Below are 25,067 nucleotides of genomic sequence, written 5' to 3'. Positions count from 1 at the left end.
CAGCTGCCGTGGTACACAACGATCGCGAATCTTCTTGCAAAGCAGGAGACCCTTAATTATGGTTCACTGAACCAATGAGTCCATGTGTATGCTGGTTAAATGGTGGTCCTACCTCTCGATGGAGGGTTGGGAGTTGGGTGGCAGGGATATGGCGTGTCCGCATCGTATGGTAGTGTACAGTCTGCTGCGCAGAGCTTACTTAAGTAGTCGTACGCGATGTTCCCCACACAATATGCAAATTTGATGCTCGTCGTAAACAGAAGCCGTACTGGTGCTGCGGTGTGTTCACATTTTCGTACAGACGAACAAACACACACAAAAAAGCAACGAAAAAGCGTGCCGCAGTGAAGCATTGTTATTGCATTTGGCAATGTTGAAATCTTAGCCGCTAATGTGCGTGCGCGGATTCATACTTAAAGCGTTGCCCGACTGCGTTGATACATGAGCACCAAAGACTAGTGGTAACCCTTGCAGACAAACATGAAGAAACTTTATCCGTGCATACAGAAGGAACTGGCCCTGTTAGAATGCACGAGTCAGGAGGATGAGAGATTTTGGTTTATTACGAACTATCACTGTAGCTGTAAGCTGGTTGTTTTGTCTGAATGTTAAAAAAAATCTGCGAAATATGAGAAGAAACCAATTCGAAAATATTTCGTAATCAGAAAGAGAAAAATTAGCACTAAGCTAATGTGTTGGTGACCTGGGCTTCCATGAACAAAGACGTTCTTTGCTAAATCTGTTCGTGAGAAATCGTACTGCCAGTCAAAATCTCTCACGCATTATTAGAAAGGCAGCCGGCCGCTATGGTAAAATTTACTCACGCACGAAAACATTTCAGGGTACATGGGCTGTTTTTCATTTAATATAGTCACCATAAGACCCTCTTATTTGCTGCCTAATACTCACTACGTTGATAAATAGAAGAGAAAAGCCCTCTGGTTTACTTTTTGCTGACAATAATCGCTCTCGTTGTTTCCGAATTATATGAAATGATGAAAGAATAAAGAATTGACGCTTTTCAGTCTCGGTGGCTTATTTGAAAGGGCTCGGCTGGTTATTTCCCAGCTCAGAAATTTTTTCTACAAATGATTTCCTGAGATAACCGACATAGTGCCACCTAAGAGATTTACGCAAAAGTATTAACGTTGTTCCTTTACACTTGCAGTATTAATTTATGAGGCCCATCTCCGATTTGAACCCTGTGAGCAACTGCGCAATACAAACTATTGCGTGGTCGCTTCGACTTTGTACTTGACTGCGAATTCGTTCATGTTTTCAGTATTGTTTCCTACGAACTGACTCATTTTTTGGTCATCCATCATTCTGCGTATGTTCCATGTTTCACGCTCACCATCGTCATTGTCATGTACGCCTATCTTTTATGTTCCATATTCTTTCGCAGATCGCGACGACAAAGAATTGCACTCCAAGACACCCTCTTCTTCTCAACAACATCTATGCAAGACACCTAACGTCGTTCTGGTCGGCTAGAGTATTGCTTGTTTTGGCCTCCAACATGCATGAACAGATGGCACCGTTATCAAAGTCCGTTTGAAGCGCAATACATTTAACAAATTACCAGGCATTATTCATAGACGACATAGGGAAAGGCAGCTTGCCTGGCTTCTAGGAGCACATTACTGCAATGAAAAAAGTTCGAATCCCAGTGGCAGGGGTAGGTAAAGTTTTGTTTTATGCGAATTTATGGCTATACCGCGGGCACATTTTGCCGATGTTCGTACGTTACACTTGACATGTTGAAGCAACTTTGGTGTTTTCTCTGTTATGAAACTGTCGAACATCACGTGCTCTTATATGAGCAGGTCCATGTGCTTTACAGCTACCAAGGAAGGTACTATATTTTATGTAGTGATTTATTGTTAGAACAAAGATGCGTTCGCTGGCGCCGCTGTGACGTAAAATTCCGTTCTGTAGATGCTCGTTTGGTGGGACTTTTATTGCCTGCAGCGCAAGCAGTTTATTGGCTACAATGAACAAAGCTTACTTTTTCTTCGCGCTGTGACGTTGGTGAAGCCGAAGAGTTGGAAACGGCTTGACGACCACAGAATAACGTCGTTGACCGCAGCAATTGTCGTTGATTTAATTTGTATTACGGAGTGGACACGAGGATAAAATAAACCCGGTTCCATGCTAATAAGTGCGCCTACAGTAAAAAAAATCGGGCTGGACTCATCTACGATGACTAACCAAGCATGCGAGTAGTATTGATTTCAGACAAAAATAAATTCGGTTAAATTTTAAAGGACTTCTTCTTCATTCAAAAGCGCCGTGAAAGTGGTTATGCTGCACTTTTGAGAACACTTTATGTTTGGGATCTGTCTACATTTTTTTTTGGCCCGAACTACATTCGGAATGAGCCCTTGAAAACGGTTAGATAAATAGCCGCAATGAAAACTGGTCTGACAAGGACAGAGTGGCAGCACGATGTAATGACATAGCGGTAAGTATAGGTTGATCCTCTTAAATTTATAGAACCAACAGATACCGTATGCAGCGGCGTCGCCTGAAACTATGGCGCCTTTGAAAAGGACGGTGGTGACAACATGAGTCGAAAGCACGAGGAGATGGAATGTGGTCTCGTTCTCGGACACGTTATAGACGCCGATAAATATATGTTTAAGGGTCATGCGCAGCCCGTGCAGTTTAGTCAACACAAGTGATTTACGGCGCACGTGCGCTGTCACTGCTACGCGTCGATAAAAGTGGTTGGCCTATAATTGTGGATTACTGTAACTCCGGGCAGGACAACTTCTTTGCTATAGTTGACCGTCGGGGGCGCGGTATTTCCCCACAACGCATCTTGTGCTTGCTAGCAAATGGCGCTCAGTAATATATGGGCCTTTTAGCAACCTTCGTAAATCATTTTTCGGGTCCTGCGAATGGACGCACAGTAGACTGGGCTTTCTCTGTCACGTAAATTTATTCAAACTTTGCGCGCACCAACAGACCACCGTGTTTTGCTCTGGGATTGAGCTATGCAGAAGACTGCCTTAACAACTGCACACAGAAGCAAGTGGCAGCAATACCTCTGTGGCCAAATAGGGAATGAATATGCACGCAGCTGTTTTGAGAAATACATATCGCAGAAATTTTTTGCACATTTAAGCCGTGATTCTATTACGCAAGGTCTGAAATCAGTTATGGAGCATAGCAAATATTTAGGCAACGAATGACAGCGTGGCACCGGTGATTTCTTCTGCATTTTCTTTTATGTTTACTACGTACATCACTGTATACTATTTTTCACTTTCTGTTTGTTTATTCAGCATTCTTTTTCTTAGTATTTTCGGTGATGCAATGTTCATATAGAATGATGTAATGTCCATACAAAACAGAGATAAAAGGTTAAAAAACAAGCAATGGCCGAAATTAAAAGCTGCTGGAATAGCAGCCTGGTGGGATTCTTGCCCCCAATATTATGGCGCAGTGTTAGTAACTGTACTTAGGGTAACACAAGCACATACCAAACAGAACAAGCGAAAAAACAATACAGACGCCTAAACATACTCGATAAGTGTAAGTACAATCGTACAAGCGTTCGAAAATAGAAACAAATTTGTTGCAGAAAGTAATTTACTGGGGCCTGTTTTTACAAAAGTAGTCTCTGAGCTCGGTGGGAAAATGCCGCATGTGACCCATTATCTGCAGAGTTGCAGCCTTTTTCCTAACAGCAATAAAGTCTTTCCTGATCAATAACTCAATTTATTTCTCTGAGACCCAGGTTTGTTTTGCTCGGCGTTCATGACCAGTTGCCATTTGTTACAGGCAACTCTGTACGTGCCTTCTGGTGCCAACACGGCTCTCCGGTGACGTCATGGTTCCAGTAAATTACCAGTCTTGCTTTCCGATTGTTATACCTTGATTTATTTGCATCATTCTTTTCCTTTCCATTTGCAGTAGATTCTGCGAACTTTATCAGCTGCGGCTCGTTTACGAGTTCTTGCAGTGAAAGGCCTTGCACTTTTTTTTTGCTTAATTTAAGCACCACTGTGACACGTGATCAGTGAGATGTGTCCTAGAGAACAACCTGATCGAGAGAGTACACTTTCGTGTAGCCAGTGCTTCGGGCTCGCAAAAGACAGATAATTTCTCCGAATGCCTTATGTTCGATAAGTTCGCTTTCCGTTCCCAGGAAAGGATAAATTTAAGCGCCAACAAGGTGCCTAGTGGTCAGATGTTACTCTGTGTATGTTTGTATTCATATGTAGTTTCATTCCCAAAATCATTGTTACGGTTGTATTACATGACCATCTTTTTTTCTCTCTATTCAGTCTTTTAGAGACCTACACTGACGTTCTATTTGTCCGACTTTGACGCCATCAGTCTTCGATATAGAAAAATTCAACTCTGAACAATTCTGAAAAGAGCAACTCTGAACTTAGAGCAAGTAGGTCCTCGTTTGTCATGATGAAACCGCGCTACAAGCAATGTATGAACATGAAGTGTCTCGCTTTAGCATTTCGTTTTTTCTTTCTTTCTTCAGAATCGGCATAGACTTAAACATGACTTTTCGGCAACGTTTACGATTCGTTATGCTCACATTTTTATTCTACAAGGTGAACTCTTCTACGCCCCAGCCCTTTCCGCTGGCCAACAGCCCTTTGCTTCGAACGGAAGTTCGCACAGTCGTCGTCTATGCGAGGTTATCGTTTGTAGCAAAGCGTTGTTGGGCAGCGGGTGGGTTGGCGCAGAAGCAGTTGCGTTGCCAAACGGAAATATAAGCAGAAGGCATTGCTGGCGCCTAACCTGATTTTGAAGTATACGAACGAAGAGGCATGATTGTGAACAGGTATCATGGGTGGGAGCCGTAACACCACTTATGTTTAACCAAATGTTATTTAGTTCTTGGTCTGTTTTACTTTTTTTTTAAAACTTTGCATGGAAAATTATACAGAATCAATAGGTGCATGCAGCGTGCACGGAAGACTGCTTAAGTGCTTCCTTCACACTAATATTATTCGGTGCAGAAGACAGAAAGATTAATGTTAACTTGAACAATCATTCATGATGGATAGCTCTTCTGAGAGAAAGAGAGAGAGAGAGGGAAGGAACTTGGGATGGGAAAGGCAGTGATGTTGCCCAAAAGCGACGCTTTTGGGCAACATTCATCCATTCCACTAGGGGAAGGCCACATTTAGTAATGTCACCAGCGTCCTAGTAAGTTAAACGCTAATAGCAGACTCCCGCACACTCCTCATAGAGCGTGCAAGCGGTGTACTGCTGAATGCATTTGGGCATTCTTTACAGACGCTTACTGTGTCCAAATCATTTTCTTCTGGGCACCTTTACAAGTACCTCTGCATATCAAAGGAAAATCTAGCAATAGTGCTCAATTGCTAATAACTTTTCGGAAAGTAAACATAATTTCGAACTTGGATTGTGCTGACCAAGAAGCTATCTAAATATGAACATTCTGACCACTCAAGGTCATTCAAGTTGCTTTAAGATGACCGTCGCTTAGTAAATTAGAAGAAGGTTCCGAACACTTAATAATCATCGAGCGCCCCTGCCTTCTGGCGCCAGAATCGAAGCACAGTGATACGAAGTCCTTCCACAACTAACACAACTGTAACTTCGCTAGACATACGCCTAACGGCAGTAAACACGACAGAGCGCATACTGGAATTCTCTTAGTAAGATTGATTGGTTTCGCTGCGCATAGCCGCCAGGCTTCGCGAATTCAGAGAAATAAGATGGTGGCATTCAGGTTCTAACGTTGAAATGGCTCAGTGCCTTTCCAGCTTTGTTCTTGCTGTTTTTTTCTCGCAATGCTTTTATAGTGGTCTGATAATATACTCTTTTCTTGTTGTCCCTTAGAACGCCACGCCGGCGTACGTTGACACACCTGAATAAAGCTGGGAATAGGGTCGGGGCCGATGCTATATGCTCAGTGTTTCGGCTCGCTTGTCTTACTTTACGACGTGCGCACCGTAAAAGAACACGCGCTCGACATCTGACGCCCTGCCAGGTGATTACCGTTGCATTAACGACGAGCAGCTACGAATACGCGTTCGTCAGACGCAACAGCAACCCTGAAAATGGAACGTGGAAAGGCTGAGGCCCTCCCTAAAGTAGAGCTAGTTGTCCCTTTCACGCGGTGCTATCAAACGTTATTTTAAGGGGCGGTTTAATGCACCTGTAAAAACGACTTATCAAGTTGCACCCTAAGCAGCTCATAGAAAAGAAAACAAAAGATTTGGCGATCATGGGCTTTGCACCACTTCCAGATGCTTCGTGCCATTTGCTTTTTGTTTCTCAGTTTTTCGTCTGCACTGCTCATCCAAGCAACAGCGTGGCGTTAGATTCGCGCTAACAAAGCGAAGCTTTTTTTGCATAGTTCATGACAGCATCGCGTCTATCCAACGACCAGTATGCACATATGTACTTACCGCAAAAATGTACGTGGACACCAGATAGAACCTGCAGCATACCAGCCTATATAAGCAGTGCATGCTGACGTAAATGGTAGGGCGAATCAGCACACCGCTGTTGGGCGTAATCAATTATTCACGCATGTTGTAGCTAACTTGAGCGAAGCCTTAAAAGATCAACGTGTGCGCTATGAGAGTGCAACCGAATCTTAATCGCTCATGGTATACAATTAAGATATCAGATATACGAAGTATGTTACGATGAGCATTGGTTAATAATTACAATAACCAAATTATCAAATATAAAAGTATTGATTTAAGCGTAAAATCTTCAATGATGTTGTAAAGCTCATTCAGAAATATTCAAATAATTTCTCTTCGTGTAGATAGCTTATATTTTTCTTTCTTTCGTGGCTTCAAAGTACGCGTGCGGTATTTGAAACAGTAGCACGTGAACGGCAGCGACATTTGTGCCCTCGAGCATGTTGCCAACGAATCATTGGTTCTAGAGGCACATCGAAAGCATGAAGAGACTTTTGCCGAGATATGTTGGCTGCCGAAGCACTGTAGCAAATGGTGTCATGAGAACACGAGCAATAACTAATGACATTTCTTCAGGCTCTGTAAGCGTTCTCGCTTTTGACATATTGCGTAAAGGACGAATAGATTTTGTCGGTGGATAGCAGCGGCATCGGAAACAATGGATGTGGTCACTGCCTCTCATATTTGTTCCCGGCCTATCGATGCATTCCATCTACGTGCAGCAACGATCGTTCGTCCATAGCATGTTCGAGAACACTAATCTCGGTGAGCGCAAGAGTTTAGAATCACGCGTGCGTTTTTTGCTGCACAGAAAATTAAAACCGCCGCTGCCGTTCTCACGGGGGAGGAACAGGAATCAATTTTATTGAAAACAAGCGATCAAAAAGTTCTGACCCAACCCAGGTGGATGGTTTGCTCAGTCCTGGATGGCGTGATTCCTTGCCACCAGTCTGACCCAGTCCATCACTCGGGACTGGTACTCACGGCTTGAGCTGGCCACGGTAAGCTCTTCATAGACAGGAAGAAAAAAATTTTGCGTCTTTCTCAATATGCTCTACAACTTCTACAATGAAGATTTTGTGACTCAAGCCATGCTACAATGCTTGGCTAATTCTTGCTAATTAATGGCTCAAGATCACACTAAAAAGAACTTCGAGTTGCTCAAGAGGACACTTCGCAATACTAAGTTCGTTGCATCGACGCCACGCACGAATGAATTTGTTAAGGCTTGTGCGAGTTAGCTGAAACACCACATATACTGTCGCTTCCCATGCACACATATCGCCTAATAGAATAGCGCATTACGCTGAACAGTTTATATTTGTAGTCAGCCTTCACTGACTTCGACTCGCCGAACTCTTTCGACTTCCCTCACCCTATATTCTATATGCATCCCCTGATTTTCCTCATCCTCTGTCGAATATGGTGGGAAACAGTAGACTACGCATACGTAAACGCGACTATACAAGACAATGTCTGCTCTAGCAAAGCTAAGCCTCCTTTCTGAACATTAGCTGCAACGACATTTATTGTTCAAGCAACGCTGATCACTTCAAGCATCCATCTTCCTAGTACGTCTACCTTACTGAGTTTTCAAGTCCTTTGGATCACACTGCTTTGTTCATTATATACATGGTGTAGAGACATAGAGATGGTTTTGTGCACCGTGTTAGTTTTCTCCGATGTAGCTCTGCCTAATGAAACAAAAAATATAGCGAAAAAAATCTTTTTTTAACGTATTTAGAAGCTGCAGATGGTTGCCTAGCTGTGGGAAGCATGCTACTGCATGTGTGTGCGTGTGTGTGTGTGTGTGTGTGTGTGTGCGTGTGTGTGTGCGTGTGTGCGTGTGTGTGTGCGTGTGTGCGCGTGTGTGCGTGTGTGTGCGCGTGTGTGCGTGTGTGTGCGTGTGTGTGTGTGCGTGCGTGCGTGCGTGCGAACATATACGAGCGACACATTCACCCATGTGTGGAGAAAGCGGATTTCAGCTTTTGAAAACATCTCGTTGAGACCGATAGAGCTACAAAAAAAAATGCAGGCGTTTTCTGCAGCCCCCATGGAACAAGATGTGCCTCTCCACGTCCCGAAAATGTTTCCCAGGTATAAGCCCGACTCGTGCTGCGAGTTCATAGTGCGACCTTCAGACATCTCCTAAATAAACGGTGATAAGAAAGAGAGAGAAAAAAAACGCGTACTCAAACAAATCTTTCCCATTTCAATCTCTCGAGATTTTCGCCACTGCCACTCAGTTGGAATGAAAGTGTTCGTTGAAGTTAAGTGCTGTTTACCTGCACATACTTCGTACAGAATGAACCAGCAATGAAGCGCTGAAGCACACAGATGTCTTGAAAGGCGCCACCGGTATAAAGCAATGCAACTGTGAAGGGAGGTCAAGAACCACTGAGTGTAGGAGCACCTAGAGAGTCGAGGCGATATACTTCGGTGTAATGAGCAAATCTGTTTTTTTTTTCCACGACATCTTTTTAAATCTTGGCGACTCCCATCTGAGACTTGTTTCCCAACCTTAGTCACATTTTGTCGCCGCCAGCAAGCTCTTGGAATTTTCATCTACTATGGCTTCAAAAATAAACGAAAAATAAAAACACGACCTTGAAGTGAAGCTTAAATACATGATTTGTTTCCATAAGACAGCGCTGACAAACCGCGTCTAGGCGTGAGGTGAGCGACCTTTGCACCAAGAGTCGAGCATTTATGAGCATCGATGAAGAGAACAGCAATGAGAGACCGTGATATATCTCAGGCTGGCTGTGTATTCGCCCTAAGCGTTTCGCACGTTCGTTCATCACCACTTGTGAATGAAAGATATACGGTAGGAGTAAAGCCGCCGTAAAAACTCTTTTACGGCCACAATGCAATTACAGCAGCGAGATCCGTTAATTGACCAGCACTGTATAGGAAACAGTCAATCGCGCCTAGTCATCTTAAAGATGTGTCTGACGATGCGAGGTGAACAAGATATGCCGTCGGTGATACGGGGAGAGGGGGCGAGGGGGTTACACTTGGTAATTTTCGTATACTGAAATTTAAAACGACGCATGAAAGTAGTTTTGCCACGAAGCCGAAAAGCTATGAAGTAATGCCATTGTGGCAACTCTTGAAAAATAAAATTCGATTTTGTCACGCAGATTCGTGTACAGCTGTTCCGCTTCCAATTATGTACTGTTATTCAAATGTACTGCGCCCCGCAATCATGAATACATTTTCGGTTTCACGAATGCCATAAAACTGGCTCTCGACATAGATGCAATACGCTGAAAGCCGATTAGATAAAAACGTGGAATAAATGACAATTAGAATGCGTGGACTGCTTGGAATACTGAATCCCGTAGACCCTCAAGATAAGTATCATTCGTCACCGGGTCTTTAATTTCAGCAGGATTTGATCGAGGCCGTAATATCTACCAGAATAACTATCTTACGTGTTTCGGATATTTAGTCCTTCATGCAAGCCTTCTTCTTCATGTGTAGTCTAGCAAAGCGGACATGCGACTGGTTGACTTGCTGGCGTTTCTTCGCTTTGCTGTCTTGCTCGTTCTTTTTATGTTTTCAGTACACATGGCCCCTTCGTCGACAAGTCATAGCAGACTATTCGAGAGAATATCGTGACGTATTCTAATTGGAAATAGCCCCACGTGGAACCAGTGAAATGAAGCGAGCAAAGTTTCGTTATTTTGCCAGTTTCATAAGACGCTTTTCAAAAAGCAAACTTGCTGCGGCCATGGAAGAAGCAAATAGTCTTCGCATATGAAGGAATAATAAAGTACAAGTTTCTGAGATCCAGCGCATATGACCTTTGGTCCTTCGGTGATTGAGAGCGCGCCAGAAGAATGTTGCTAGCATTGATATTGGCGTTCTGTGGCATTTGTTAATATCTTAAGCATTCGACCAATTTCGTGAGTGCGTAATGCTATACAGGCTCAAATTTATGAGCGTTTTCTTTTTTTGGAAGAACTCCGATTTTCTAGGACAGAAATGAATTCGACTTTTTTCCAAGTAGAATAAAGGCTATCAATAAAACCATTAGCAACTTTTTTTTTAATACAATATTCGTGCCTAATGTGGACCGTCGGAAAATCTAAAGATCCACTAGGATCTACGTATCAGAGAATAAACATAAACTAAACCTTATATGACAAGTTGACGATATGCTCAAGTTCACTCATGTAGTATAATCTGCGAGTCTACAGCTACGTTGACCACTCTGCCTCAGCGAGTGTTTATTAGCCACTGCAGCGATAGTAGTTGTGGTGTTTTTAATATGAATAATTATGTACATTGGTAGAAGTACTGCACACCGGCTTGCTTAAAGGTCGGGAGAAGCTCGTACTCTCGCAAACAATAAACATAGAACTATAAAAGAGGTTCTGGGGAAATTACAGATAAGTACGGACAAGTAAAAGAACACACCACCAAGTTTGTTGTTTGGCTTTCATGTTGTGCAAGTCGCGGAATAATATTCATATAGCAGTTTGCAGTACACTCTCAATCTTTTACACGTTGGTTTCAATAAGCGAGTGGAACATTTTTGGAAACTGTTCGTACTAATACATCGACATTGTGTGAAATGAGTATAATACGTTGGACTTACTTGGTACAACTAATGTGAATCGACCTTAACTACCATATTCATAAACACGACTTAATTCGACACCCATGCTTGACTTGGTCAAGATAACGGCTGACGTAAAGAAGCCGAAGAAAACGCAAAGAGCGTCTTGGAAATTTTCACGTCAGGCGTCGTCCAGATCAAGTCAAGCATGAGCTTCAACTTAAAGCGCATTTCTCAAGACGTATTGAAGTACGTAAGGTTAGCTGTGGTAAGGAGCTGCTCCAATGGAAGAGCCGACGCTCAGGGAGATTTGTTCCACGTAAGTTTCACTTCCAAAGTGGAACACTTTTGCAGGTATGGTCAACTTATTTACTGGAACCTATATGAAAGAAGATTGATAATGTGGCCATATGTTCGGTGCATAAACAAATTTTTCCTTGACTACGGTTTACTTCCCTAAACGTAATTATAGAGATTGGTGGGTAGGGTCGAACCATCAAAGAGGGCCCGCACTTAGTGACACGATTCGTAGCGCACGTTGGTATAATTTTAGAGCCTAGTACCCCAGTACTGAGTCCATGTGTCGACATAAAACTATCACCATCATGATCATGTTCCACAGCTGGCTCATTGGTGCCCCTAAGCGCTACCGCGCGAACGCGCTCGTGCGACTGCGCCGGCGTATGTCATCGTATTTATTTATTTATTTATTTATTTAGTTAGTTAGTTAGTTAGTTAGTTAAGAAACACAATGACCTAACCAATTTTACAGCGAAGTGCTTAATGGCTGGTTCCCCCAGGACTGTATCCGTGTGCAGACACAAAACTCCCCATACGTGGGCCGATCCCGCAGATAGTGCAATACCGGGCCGACCCGCGGCGGAGGTGAAGCAGGCGTTAAATTAAAAATTAAGTTACGGGGTTTAATGCGCCAAAACCACTTTCTGAATATGAGGCATGCCCTATTGGAGGACTCCGGAAATTATAGCCCCTGGGGTTCTTTAACGTGCACCTAAATCTAAGTACACGGGTGTTTTCATGGGTGTTTTCGCCCCATCGAAATGCAGCTGCAGTGGCCGGGATTAGGTTCTGCGACCTGGTGCTCAGCAGGCCAACACCATAGCCACTGAGCAACCACGGGGGGTGAAGCAGGCGTTAAGCAATCTCCACACGTAGGCCGATACCGATGATATTGCAATGCCAGGCCGACCCGTGGCGGAGGTGCAGTTCGCCATTAAGGGGCCCACATACACAGCTTCACTGGCAATCCTTCTTCACAGAGCAGAAGGGCAGTGTTTTTTTACGCGAAGCATTCTTGTCCGTGCCACCTCAGTTTTGTCTCGAGAAGTTGCAAGCACACATACAAAAAACAATGGGACACCGTGGTTTGGATAGGTATCGTAAATGATTTCTACAAAAACTGAGTCGAAATCTTTGCGCCCATAAAGAAAGTCTGTAGAACTGCAAAATTCATTTTCGCTAATGCGCCTTTTTCGTAGCTACTTTGTATCTAAAGGCGAACACACTTGCTCTAGATTTAAGGTATAGCGCTTGCAAAAGTGTGAGGGTCCGCTTGAATGCGGTGTTGCAGTCATGGTAGCGACAGCCATAGTTGGTGGTCAGCAAGTAAAGTTAGCCTCTCTTGCTTAGCCGGCAATTGTTCCACTTAAACATCTTCTACATTGTCAGCAAGGGGTATCACCAAACGTAGACAAACTCTGTTTCTCAAAGAAAGGCAATAAACCCTTGTAGAACTCTTTTCCTGATTGCTACGGGCCTATCAGGGAACACTATGAATATTACGCAAAACTTTCCTTTTGTATACGTTGGGAAGCAACACCTTTCCTTCCGCGTCAAACTGCGGGTATGACCACCATTAACAGTTCTACATAACCGATCTCACTACCTAACGCGCAAAGCGGAAAACCAGGTTGCTCAGACCTAAATAGCCAATAACTGGAGTGAACGAAATTAGTTTTAACGCTATAAAGTACCGCAGCTTCATCGCGTATAACTCATTTGACGCCACCAGCTTGATATGGAGGTTTGTGGAGCACCCGAAAATGATTGCGCATAGCGTGCTTAGTTTGCCGTAATATTTTGAGGGTTCTTAATTTTGGCGCAGTAGATGGTGCAAGACCGCGTTTTGCTGGCAAAGCGTTTTTAAGGCTCTTTGGTGCTTCAACAAAAAAAAAATGTTTTCAGAATCAATGGTTTGAAAGTCCTACTGAGCACCCGCAGTAGCACGATTATTATGTACGCACTTTTAATGTGAACTTTGACATCCGCTTGGCGCACCTTAGATTAAAAAAGAAAAGCTGCACTTCCTGATTTTTCTTCTTTGCACATACGCGAGTACGCCCGTGCTGAGACACCTCCAGTGTAGCATTCATGCAGAAAAGTAAATCAGATGTACGACGCACTAACAATAACAAGAGCTTCCTTTGTACCTTCTTGGCGTAGGCCATCGCATGCATGAATTCTCGCACTAAACTAAGTACCCAACACACCACATATGCAAGAGCAAGAATTTCTTAAAGTGTCTACTGCCCTTCAACCAAGCGCAATAGGTTTCCGCAAACTCAAGCGCCGCGTTAGGCCCTCTACACGTGAATGTCATATCATGGCAAGGTGAAACGTCTGGTTAGGTAACGTTACAACCGTATTTGATATAACGTGTTTCGATGTATTCTTTCCAATGTTGGCGCCTTGTTCCGTGGATTTAGACAATTCTGTGCTGAATGTACTGTAGACATTAGTTGTACTGTCTGTTGAAGCAATCCTCTTTACACCTACAGCTGCAGGAGCGACTATATGAGCGCGGTTTTCAGTATAATGGGCGAGTGCGACAGACTTTGCAATGTGCACAAGGGCTCACATGTTCGCAGATCGTGTGCAAGGTCTTAGTGATCTACTTTGGGGATAACAAGGAATACGAAGATGTGAGTGGGTATGCATGAATGACTATTAGAAGCTTGGGGCTTTTGCAATAATAGAGCTTCACATGTGAATTTTGAATGACTTTCCTTTACCCACGTACCCAAACAAAACAGTCACTTCTTCACACTAAACTCTTCATAGTGAACAAAAGGTCCATAGAGGCTTCGAAACGTCTATTATGTGTTTATTTCCTTTCAACCTTAGGCGAGTACCCCTGTTATTTTGACGTTTACCAACTTCGTCTGACAAGATTCTCTCCATGGTAAAATGAACACAGACCAAAAACATCAGAAGAAAACAATACGTTTCAGCTATCACACGGGGACGTTGTTCAGATTGTGTACAAGGCCCCCGTATGGAAGCCTAAAAGGTCTTGTTTTCGTTTCTCTTTATGTTTTCGTTGGGCATCTATTTTACCATTGACAACGAGCAATCACAACCAGACGAGTTCTCGTCAAACTCTTGATTTCATTTTACAATATTTTGTCCAGCATCAGATATTGTACAATTAGAACAACCATACTCCTAGGCAAGTCACAATGCGTCACATTTTAGCGTTATCAATGCGTTTCCTGGAATTTTGCTGAAGCTATCCGAAGTCAGGAATATTCTAAATGTAAGTCGCAGTGCAGGTCGTGAGGCACTTTTGTGAAATGTTGTTGAAGAGATCACTGGTGTGTTCCCAAAACGACGCTAAAATGCTGACTTGCCACTCTTCTTATCATGCGTCAAGTGTTTTTTTTGCGTTATTTGAAGAGTCCTTTCATATAGGTTTATGTATTTTGACGCAGGTTATATTAAATTTGTCGAAACTTGAGACAAACAACACTGTATGAAACTTTCTTCAAAACGCTTTTTTCACGCTTACTTTAAAGTCATTTTCCGCTTCTCCATACAAACTTCCCTTTTTTTTCATATGTACTTCTGCGCATATGTTCCTGTCGTCTTATGCAATGCAATCGCACCACCATGTCTAAAATAGGCAGAAATGCATCGCGAATTTCATCTCATGTTTCACATTCAGGGTGATCCATCACCTTGCGGTTTCTCGCTAGTCCAAACTTGTGTGTAAGGGAACTAGTCATCAAAACAAACTTTAGCTAGAAAGACAAACTGTGGGTGGGCGTTTGCAGAACGGGGCGACCGAAAGAATTGCGAATAAAGGCATCCAACGTAGCTAATTTGAGGTGCTGGTACACGCGTGTTGTTCACTGACATTTGTCGACAGCACCACAGTCCTTGCAAGAATTTCGTCGATATTCGTTGACTTGATGATCACTGATGTATTCTGAATAAGCAAATAGCGCAACCAATGAAGGCAGAAACAGTGTTTAGGTAGATAGTGCACTCTCACCTGAGCGATAACGATTCCTCAAAAGTCACTGCAAACGCTGTGCTGAAGAATGAGAGCGCATAGCTCGCATTGCTTAGTCATTAGTATAAATGAAGGAAAGCTTGTTGTGATATGCACTGAACGTGAAAGGAAGGAAAGTATTTAGATGAAACTAGGTGAAAGGTCGGGAAGTTGTCCAGATAAAATTCCTGTCTGTTATCTTCACTCGGCGGAAGAAATATTGGGCGGAAAGAAAGTACCAAGAGAAAAAAAAAGTCGAGTATGCTATCATCTGAAAGGGAACTTTTTTCTTATGGACAAAACTTCACCTTCATCCGCGGTACCGTTGCTTGCTGAGCCCTTCAAAATTGATGCACAGACGCCACGACGCTCGCAGTCTACATGGTGCACAAAACACTGCACAAATCCTAAAGCCCAAATGTTCCGCGCTGTATAAGCAGTAAGTGCGTCCTTTTCTAAACTATGCATTCCTGAAAGGGCATCAGTGCTATTCCCAGTGCTGGTGGTGCGCAAAGCTTGATATTTCCTAGCCATATTGCGAAGATCCAGCTGTGGGTGACGCCGCCACGCGCATGACGACGATGATATGTCGGTGGCGTAGCGGGAAGACCGGATAGAATGGCAACGCGAACCCAGTTTAGGGCTATTAACTGGAGTCACAGTGAAAGTTAGCGCTATAAAATCTTCAAGCTAATAAGAAAACAATTTCTATTGGCAAACTACAGTGAAGCACTACCGAGAATTCCATTTCTTTATTACACGGCTTTTAATTAACGTTTTCTGCCCTAGTCACTTCCTTCAACCGTTTTGTTTTTCTTTTCTTTTCCAGAGCAAGGGAGGGAGAAAGAATTGAAGCTGTTTGAGAAGCTTAAAGACTATCGTGAGCTTAATGTCAGTTGCAAGACATTACATTAACAAATCCCAGCATCATGTGCAAGCTTCTTGAGATAACGGGAAGCTTGGAAACCTCCTCGCAGTTATTTTCTCAAGCTCACTAAACCGGCCAGTGATATTTTCACGTTGATCATGCGCAGATTCAGAAAACGGGTCGATTGTTCCTAAAGGAAAAGATGAAAACAGAAGGGTTCCGAAGTACGGTAGAAGAAGCAAAGGGAAGCAGCGAAGGAGTTAAGCGAAGGTGTGGCACTTGTCTGCCTTTTTTTTCGTTTATACATAGCGCTGAAGCTATGCGCTTTGCACTCAGGGACAGAAGCACCTGGGGCAAGTTTCTTGCATGAATTCATGCATCGAGTTGGTATTTATTTATTTATTTATATATATATATATATTTATTTATTTATTCATTTTTTTATTTACTCACGGCACCTTGCAGACTCCTCGTCGGAGCATAGTGTAAGGGGGGCATTCACATAGTAATTATAACATCTCGTGACAAATGCAGAAAAAGATATGATGCATATGGTGCAGTAAAAAGCAAAGCAGCAGTAAAAAAAAACAAGGCAGCACAAGACGCGAAAAATAAGAACATGCGCTAAACTGTGTACAACAAATTGTTCATTATAATCACAATGCTTATGGTCAAGCAAGAATATAGATAAATTAAAACAAGTTATCCAAAGCTTAACATAAAAATTCAACTCAACAAAGAAAAAGAAAAGTGCGAGAGAACACGTAAGAAACACGTAAATTGGGTATTCGACAAGTGTTGAACAGTTAGAACGCTATTTAGGCATCAGATGTTCGTGCAGACGGTCATGGAACGCTTCGAAATCTGTAATGGACACGATATCGTCTGCAAGATCGTTTCAAAGTGAAACGGCATGCGGCAACGCTGATGAGTTAAACTGCTTGTGCTTCACCGAATATACGCTTGATGCTAACGCGATTATGGAGCCGTCGAGACATGCGCAATGGGGTTTCCATGGGTAGGACAGGTGGCCTGGTGTGGTTCATGTATCCATAAAGAAAACACAGTAGGGAAGCGGAACCGCGAATTTGAAGAGGGTGCAGTGAGTTTTCAAGTTTCATTTTCGTAACACTAGACTTGCGATCATAACTTCCAGAAATGAACCGGACAGCCCGGTTTTGTTCGTTTTCTAAGTTAGTGATTAGGTAATCTTGGTGGCGGGGACCAGATCTATGACCCGAATTCCAACTGCGGGCGAATGAACGTTAGGCACGCCAACTTGCGAATGTTAGATGACGATTTACTCAGACTACGACGAGGGTACCCAGGCGTTTGGGACGCTTTAGCGCAGATAGCAGTAATGTGAGTGTGTGGGGGGGGGGGTCATGAAAGATTGTGAGTAAGGTTAATTCGTAGGTACTTGTATTACTGAACACGACATAGGGCAGACTTGTTAATAAAGTAGAAAAAAATCTGTCATCGAATAAGATTACCAAGTTGTGCTGGTAACTTGCTTTGAAATTCAGTTAGATCATCGTGTGTAGTGACGAAATGTCATCATATTGTATTTCGACACCATTTTCACGGATGGACGAAAACGGCGAGTGCAGTATATTTTTTCTGTGAACGTCCCTGGCAGCCGATGCTTTCTAGAAGGATTTCTTTGAGCTTAACAATGTTTTCTACAGATTCGTGATATGATATCTGACTATCGTGCACCTAGGAATAGCTGTGCTGTTCGCAACGGCAGGCGCCAAGAAACTCGTCCCTTTATTTGACTACTCAAAGAAATTGAATAAGGGAATTTATGTAGAAAGTGAATTTACGGAGATCCAACGCCTATACTGGAGTGGTGTAATATTTGCGTTGATGTGCCACGAAGGTAACAAGTTTATGCTCCAGTATTAAGTATATCTATGCAATACACTTCTCAAAAACTTATGCTGAAATGCAAACACCAGATCTTTGGCGCGTCGACGCAGCGATTTCATGAGGATTAAGGCGGTATAACATGTTTGTTCAGGGAAGGACGGTGATGGCAGTCGCATGCACAGATAAGTATGGCACATATATGCTTTCACATAAGAAGTGCGTAACTTTTGTTTTCGACTATGCGACTACTCTAGAAGTAAGAAACAATGCAGAGTTATGATCTGTTGCTACAAATTTAGTCACTGCACCATAGCGTAAATGTACTGAGATTTACCAATGATCGTATTTTGTTCTGAGTATGGCACTGGTTTGGGCGAGCTGGTAGCATTGCACGGAGAGTAGGCTTTCCCGCAAAAATTAGGAGAAGAAAACAAGAGGAGTGGCTCTTGGCTTCGCACTCTTCACCTGTCGAACGTAAAGACGAACCTCTAATTTATATATCAAGTATAGCCCTAATTTAATGTGTTTGACGAAAAGCTTATGCGCATATAGCACTAGTATGCAAGGAAAGAACCTCTTGCTAATAGTCGCTCTTCGGCTGTTAACAGAACAACCAGCAAAAGGGCAAACGTCGCTGCCCTGAGTGGCATATGAGCAGGATGACGTAACAGTCGTTCGGAATGAGTCACATGGGAGTAAATGCAAAAGCAACGAGACCACGGTGGGAGACTTGGAGACAATGCGATGAGAAACAGAAAAAGAACACTAAAAGAGCCGAGCAAAGCTATCCACACAGCCGATCATACTTCCTCTGGCCTACAGCTGCCGCCATTCCTCGTCCTAATCGTCTTTGCTTTGTGAGCTGGCACCGACACCACGTCGACGACGCTAATGATGACGAGCGTGGCTGCACACGGCTTTGTTTGGTGTGGGTTATGGTTATGTGCAGAGGACTCGTACACGGCTGTGGGTGTTTTGTGCCGAGGGAAACTGAAGAGCAAAAGCAACCGCACTCTCCAACTGTAAATGATTTGATTTCGATGTACATTCTTTTGTTAATGTCTGCCAACGGCTAGAGAAGACCTTTAGAGTGGACAGTTTAGGTAACCGCATGATTTTGACTTAAATACCGGTGTTGCAGATCAATTCCGTGAAACAGATAAATTCAAAGAAATAAGTGAGCCACCACGCGGCATGTCTAGAGCCATGGTTGCAATCCTGGATTCCACTACTACTTCCTTTGCATTACAATGCCCCCAATTACCAAGTGTCGCACGTATAGGTGTAAAAGATTGATGCGTAGTTTGCAAAGAGACAACTATTGTGAACGGCTCAAGAGAATGTTTGTCGAGTTTGTACCAGTCTCTTTGTGATAGTCGGTTCATAAAATGAGGCAAATCAATCTTCGTTGTTAGACAGCCATGGCGCTTCTTTCATTCATCGATCGGTAGCATATGGGATATGCGTTAGAATAGTTCTGCTCGCAAACATGATTTTTGTTCCTGCTCTATTAGGGATAACGATCTCATCCAGTAGAAGTATATGTAACGTTTATGAACTTTCTTGCCGCGATGGTGTCGAACACCGCTTAGACAAGACTTCATACGCAAGAAAAAATTATCGTGGTCTTTGCCTTTTTAGTGGTCGCTTTCTTTTTCGAAGTGCATACCGGAGTAGACAGTTTAGCAATCTCTTTCTGTGGGCCGGTTTTGGCGAAAAATCATTCTTCACTATACTACAACAAGAAGCCATTAAGCTAGGAGAAGACCCGCAATTCATTTTATCCCCACGGTTAATTAGTGGTCCTGGAAAGATCTGAAACATTACCGCAATCTTTGGTGCTCTTTGGACACACCTGGCCCTTGCGGCACTAAACGAGATCATTTACACTATGTCGACGCTAATGATGACGAGCGTGATCGCACACGGTTTTGTTTGGTGTTTGGTATAGACGAACTCCATGGCGAAACACCTTAGAGCTTGTCTTCGTCGTTCTTTCGGTCCCTCTGACTACGTACGTGCTGTAAGCGATGTTTACAATGGAATACCAACTAGTCTGTACCAAAACCATACTAAACAACACACATTCATTCATTTCAATCTCTCCGTTATTGGTCATTACACGCTAAACGTCCCAGAAACAAAAGTGACCACCACCGATTCTCCTGCAAAATAAATGGGTAGTGGTGGTTGTGGGATCGAAGCTTCATCAAACTATTCCTGTCGAAAAAAAAAAAATATGGTGTAAGCGTTTTTGAAATTTTCGCTTGGAAGCGCACGTTGGTTGGACGCGAATGGTTTTTAATCAAATGTGAAAGTAGGCACAATGGCAAATTTTGTTTTATGATATTCTCCTGGCCTGGTTATTTTATGTGACGCCATAGGTGAAAAAAATTATCATCTCCAGAGTTCAAGTGGCTCAGTAAAAAGCAAAAAAATTGTGCGTTTTAAGAAATTTTTGCACAAGCATCGTTGATCTTTCAGCCACAAAGTTCTTAAATATATTTTTTCGCTTTGCTATAGTTTTTCCTAAAAATGATGCTCGACTATGAAGTAAAATATATTTTCAGATACTTACTTTCGAAGTTGCCAAAAGAGTCACTTTAAGGCGATGCATTCACACCTAAATTAGGCACTAAGCGGCAAGGATAAATATGCGTGCGATAGCTCAATGTACCCACCAACTTTTTAGCTTGTTATCTAGAAAATTTAGATGAGTAAATTTCATTTGAGCTGACAAAAAGTTTTTTGAAATCCACAACAAATCTCAGCGGTAGGTACTCCCGAACTCTTTTTTTCCTGCAAAACGCTTAAGCGCCGTTGGCTCTTTTTAGGTCTCACGTATGCACTGTGCCTGTTTGTGAAGAGAACTCGTGCTGTGTCGCCTGACATTAGTAAAAGTACATCATAAACGTTGTATGTTCGGCAGTTCACCACTTCTAATTTGGGGTGCTAAGGGCGGTCAGATACAGGCAAACACGGCATAAATGTGAGCTTTTGGAGTGGCAGATAGCGGCTAACGTAGGGCGCTGTACTGTAATTTTCCGTTGCATCCACCGTGATTTTAGAACAGCCACCGAAAGCTAAGCAGGGGGAAGCGGACCAATCGGAGGCGCCGGCACCACCCTCTTCATCCGGTTACCTATTTTCACTGAGCTGGCTCGGCCCCATCGTAACTTTCTCCACTTTAGCGTGCTTCTCACCTCTTGTCAGCCAATTAGATAAGAGACTACTCAATGTAGGTAATGTAGAACGTTCGTTGTGAAAGGAAAAGAAGTCACCCCCCATAAATGAGGAGAGCGTATGATTGAACTGTTCAGACAACGCTGCTGGTCACCGCCCGATGTTTTCGTCGGCGGTTACGTAAATTTGACGTCATGCGATGGGAATAAAAACAGATAGGAAGTTTTACGCTATAGTACCCTTAACCTCATTCTGTCCTACGTGGAGGCTTAATAATAACAAAGTTATTCTTTCTCTGCTACTTCACACCAGAACGAAAACTGCACTTCACTGGGCCCGCGGATGCACACTGCACACTACATACAGCCTGTAAACTGAACATTTCTTGACATTTGTCCCCTACGCTACGGTTGGCGCGATGTGTCGATGATTTGGTGTCTTGCATAACTTGTAATATGCTGATCTGTAGTAGGTGCAACGCAATGAATCAGTGTCGTGTACAATGTCTCATATCTGTACACGATCCGGTCCCGATGGCAACCTCAAAGCAGTCATGGTTTACTTTCATCCCACTAATGCATTATGGCAAAATCTATTTGCTGGGGCACCAACATTCAAACAGCGTAAACGGATACTCTTGTGCCATTCACTACGCATGAAAAATAATGTGCCCTTATTTTATGCATCAAGATTTGATAAGCACGGCAAATCACTTCTTCTGCCCACCCGTGTTTTGCAGCGGTTCATTAGTTCCTGCCAGTGAGATTGAGTGTTGATATCATTTTTCCCCCCACAGCAAACAAAATTTAGTCAAATGAAAATTTCAAGGACGCAAGCTGAAGGTGTGGTGCAAATAATGAGCTATCTCTCGAATTTTTAGCTGGAGGACCTTATTGCGCAATTCATCATCACAAACTGCCTTTCTGGCAACTTCGGGAGTAATTTTCAGGAATTGACTATCTAAGACTATATTTATCAGAAAATATAGCTACGGGAGAACGCGATAAAAATTATTGCGGCTGCAACATTCTTCATGTTAAGGCAACATTTTCCTAAGTGCGCACAAATTTCTGCTTGTTCTATTGAGCCAGTCAAATGCAGAAAATTCATAGATGTGTTCACCTCTGACGCCACATGAAAGAACAACGCCAGTACGATATTCTAAAATAAGTTTTGTCAATTTAGCTAGTTTCACACTTGCGTTTAAAGAACTTACCTCCAACCAACATTTGCTCGTTTGGGAAAACTTCAAGGAACGCTCACGTCCCCAAAATTTTGTTGTGTGAGAAATATTTTTGTGAAACCTCATTCACACATAGCAAACTAGCAAAAATTTTTTTTTCATAATCATCGGCGATGCTTGCTTCTAAAGTCTGAAACGTTTCACGCTGAATTACCTTTAAATGTAATTTCTCTTCTCGATGTTCGTTAAACCTCTGCTGCGCCACGTGTAAAAGTCAGTTTATATATCTTATGTTTCTTCTTCAGCGAGATAATCTCTGTGACCACCATGTTGATTTGTTTTCCTATTCCGTGAATGTAGTGTTTGGGTTCATAGTCAGTTCGCGTACTGAACAAGCGGCCTCACTATAAGCGTACATGCATTTGGACCAGTCTGAAATGTGGAGGACTTCCTTCATCTTATAATTGCGCCTCTTAAACGCCAATATAATTCAACCATAGGCCCACCAGAACATGAGAAGTAACGCGATTCAAAGAAATTTCGCATCGGAATAAAAATAAACGCACTCCACTTTCTTACTCATCATGTCATAAAATTCACAAGTGCCATGGGATTTTAACAACCTTCATATCTTGCTTCATATTCGCGAACTGCATAATTACCAATACGCGCCATTTTATGGTCCCGCAACTTACCACAGGAGGAGTTTTATTAAAAAGACGGGTTATTAAAAAGTCTCGTGACTGTACGCGCCTAGTTTACCCTCTGAACAGGTCAACTAGAAGATTAATCAAGGCGGAGACCGTCAGATAATTGGACTGAAAGTACATAAGTGTAGAGAAAACATGCAAACTAATTTTCTGTGGTGATGACTGAAGGGAACGGCTGCAAGTGTTGTGAAATTCTAATAATTTGACCAAAAGTCTTCTCCAAAAGTGACGTTTCGGGACAACATAACTTTAAACGAATAATTAGGTTTGCACACTGGCCTATGGCAATAGTGAAAAGAACACTCATGAGAGCACTTACAGGCATCTGCATACTACTTTAACTACAGGGATGATGGCCGCTATATTCTAGTGATCTGGCACCCCGCTGTACAAAGCAATAAAAAAAGAAATGATAAAGATTAGCCATTCATACTTTGGACGGTATGATGGTCTGAGCACGAACGGTCTCTGAGACGCGGGGGGAAATTAGCGAATACCGAGATAGTCCCCAGAACGTTGTACGATACTCAATGGTGGAACCGCCACTTCACCTTTCGGCGCAGGTCTTGGCGCAGGCAAAAAACCAATTTGGTGCAGCAGCAAGCACTTTTGGGGCATGCTCCAATGCACGTGTGCTTATCATATACCACGCAAATATTAACTGATATAGTCGATATGTTGTGGAAGCCGGTTTCCGCGAGGCTTACACTGCAAGCTCAGTTAGGAAAGGACGCGACGATCCTCCTGACCACGATGCACAAAGGGCGCTATGGCCGGTTTTGTCGATACGGCACAAAGAAGGTACCACAGACACATCGTCAACAAACTCTTGTTTATTAAGCCAATATGCAACGCAGTGCGACAGTCACGGCTCGTCGGCAAAGGCTCACCACAAGACCGATCAAGTACGCGCGCCCGCACTGAACACGACATCATTCCACATACTGATGCCCCCCTATGCACATTAGAGAATTTTTTAAGAGGGGCCGCAAAAATAGCCTCAGGGCCGCTGCGCATGCGCGAGACCCGAATACAGCTTTGCGTTTGCATCAGTGACGCCATATCACCAAAATAGCGCCGCGACACAAACTCCACGCAAAGGTATTGCACCAACAAACATGGCGGCAACCATCGAAGTGGCGGCTCTCACCAAGTGCTACATTCCCTAATACCATTCTTAATTATGCGCCACGTGCGAATCTGATAGCAGCGGCTCTTTTGCAGAGCCCCACTATAGCCCATAAACATTTAAAGAAGTTTACATTTAATCCTAAAATGTGACATCCTCCTTCGGCAAACTCAGCGGTACCACGCGGGTTCGTGAACACTGAAATAAAGCGCCAGCGAGACGGTACAGCGACACTGCATTGTACTTCCCTCAGAGAAAAATGCGCGAATGACGAACCAGACGACTCCAAAGGGCCCATAGAGTTTCTCACTGTAGAGTGAGAAACTCTATGAACGGGCCTCTGCTTCCTTCTGTGATGGTGCTGATAGCGTGCTGTTGGTTTTGATTTCAGTTTTGCTAACAGCAAAGTATCGACGAGGGGGGGGGGGGGGAGGGTTCGCTTGTATGCATGCTTTGGCACGGGCTCGGCGCAATTTGCCGCTAAAATGCCATTTTGGCGCAGGATGGCGCAATTGGCGCAGCTGCTCTACCAGTGGAGACTAAGAGTGGGTCTTCCTTTTCTTCTTCGACTGCCAAAACCTAATTATCGGAAGATTACAAATGCAGAGATAATGCGCATTTTAGGTCTCAAGAAAGTTTTTTTTTTTATGATGGCCTTTAAGTTACCTAAATTTATATTAGCCTTCATTTGTAAAATCATTGCAAGCACTACTTTCCCCTGCTCTAGAAAAAAAAATAAAGCAGTGAAACAGTAAGTTTTTGTCGAACTTAGGGAAAGCTAAAATGCGCAAAATTCTGCGGCAAAGGAAACTTATTCGTGGTTT

General features: G+C 43.1%; 1 long non-coding RNA gene across 1 annotated transcript in view; it reads left to right on the top strand.

The window, feature by feature from the left end:
• The first annotated feature begins 1,589 nt into the window (after nt 1-1,589).
• The window catches only part of LOC142577794 (uncharacterized), a 104,630-nt gene continuing 81,152 nt past the window's right edge, over nt 1,590-25,067 (top strand). Inside the window, exons 1-2 of the long non-coding RNA XR_012827065.1 lie at nt 1,590-1,678; nt 3,790-3,847. This is a non-coding gene — a long non-coding RNA (uncharacterized LOC142577794). The remainder of the gene's footprint in view (nt 1,679-3,789; nt 3,848-25,067) is intronic.

The sequence above is a fragment of the Dermacentor variabilis genome, chromosome 4 (genome assembly GCF_050947875.1).
Source record: "Dermacentor variabilis isolate Ectoservices chromosome 4, ASM5094787v1, whole genome shotgun sequence".
NCBI classification, from domain to species: domain Eukaryota; kingdom Metazoa; phylum Arthropoda; class Arachnida; order Ixodida; family Ixodidae; genus Dermacentor; species Dermacentor variabilis.
Note: the sequence above shows the minus strand (reverse complement) of the source record. Positions and strands in the feature narration are given on the sequence as shown.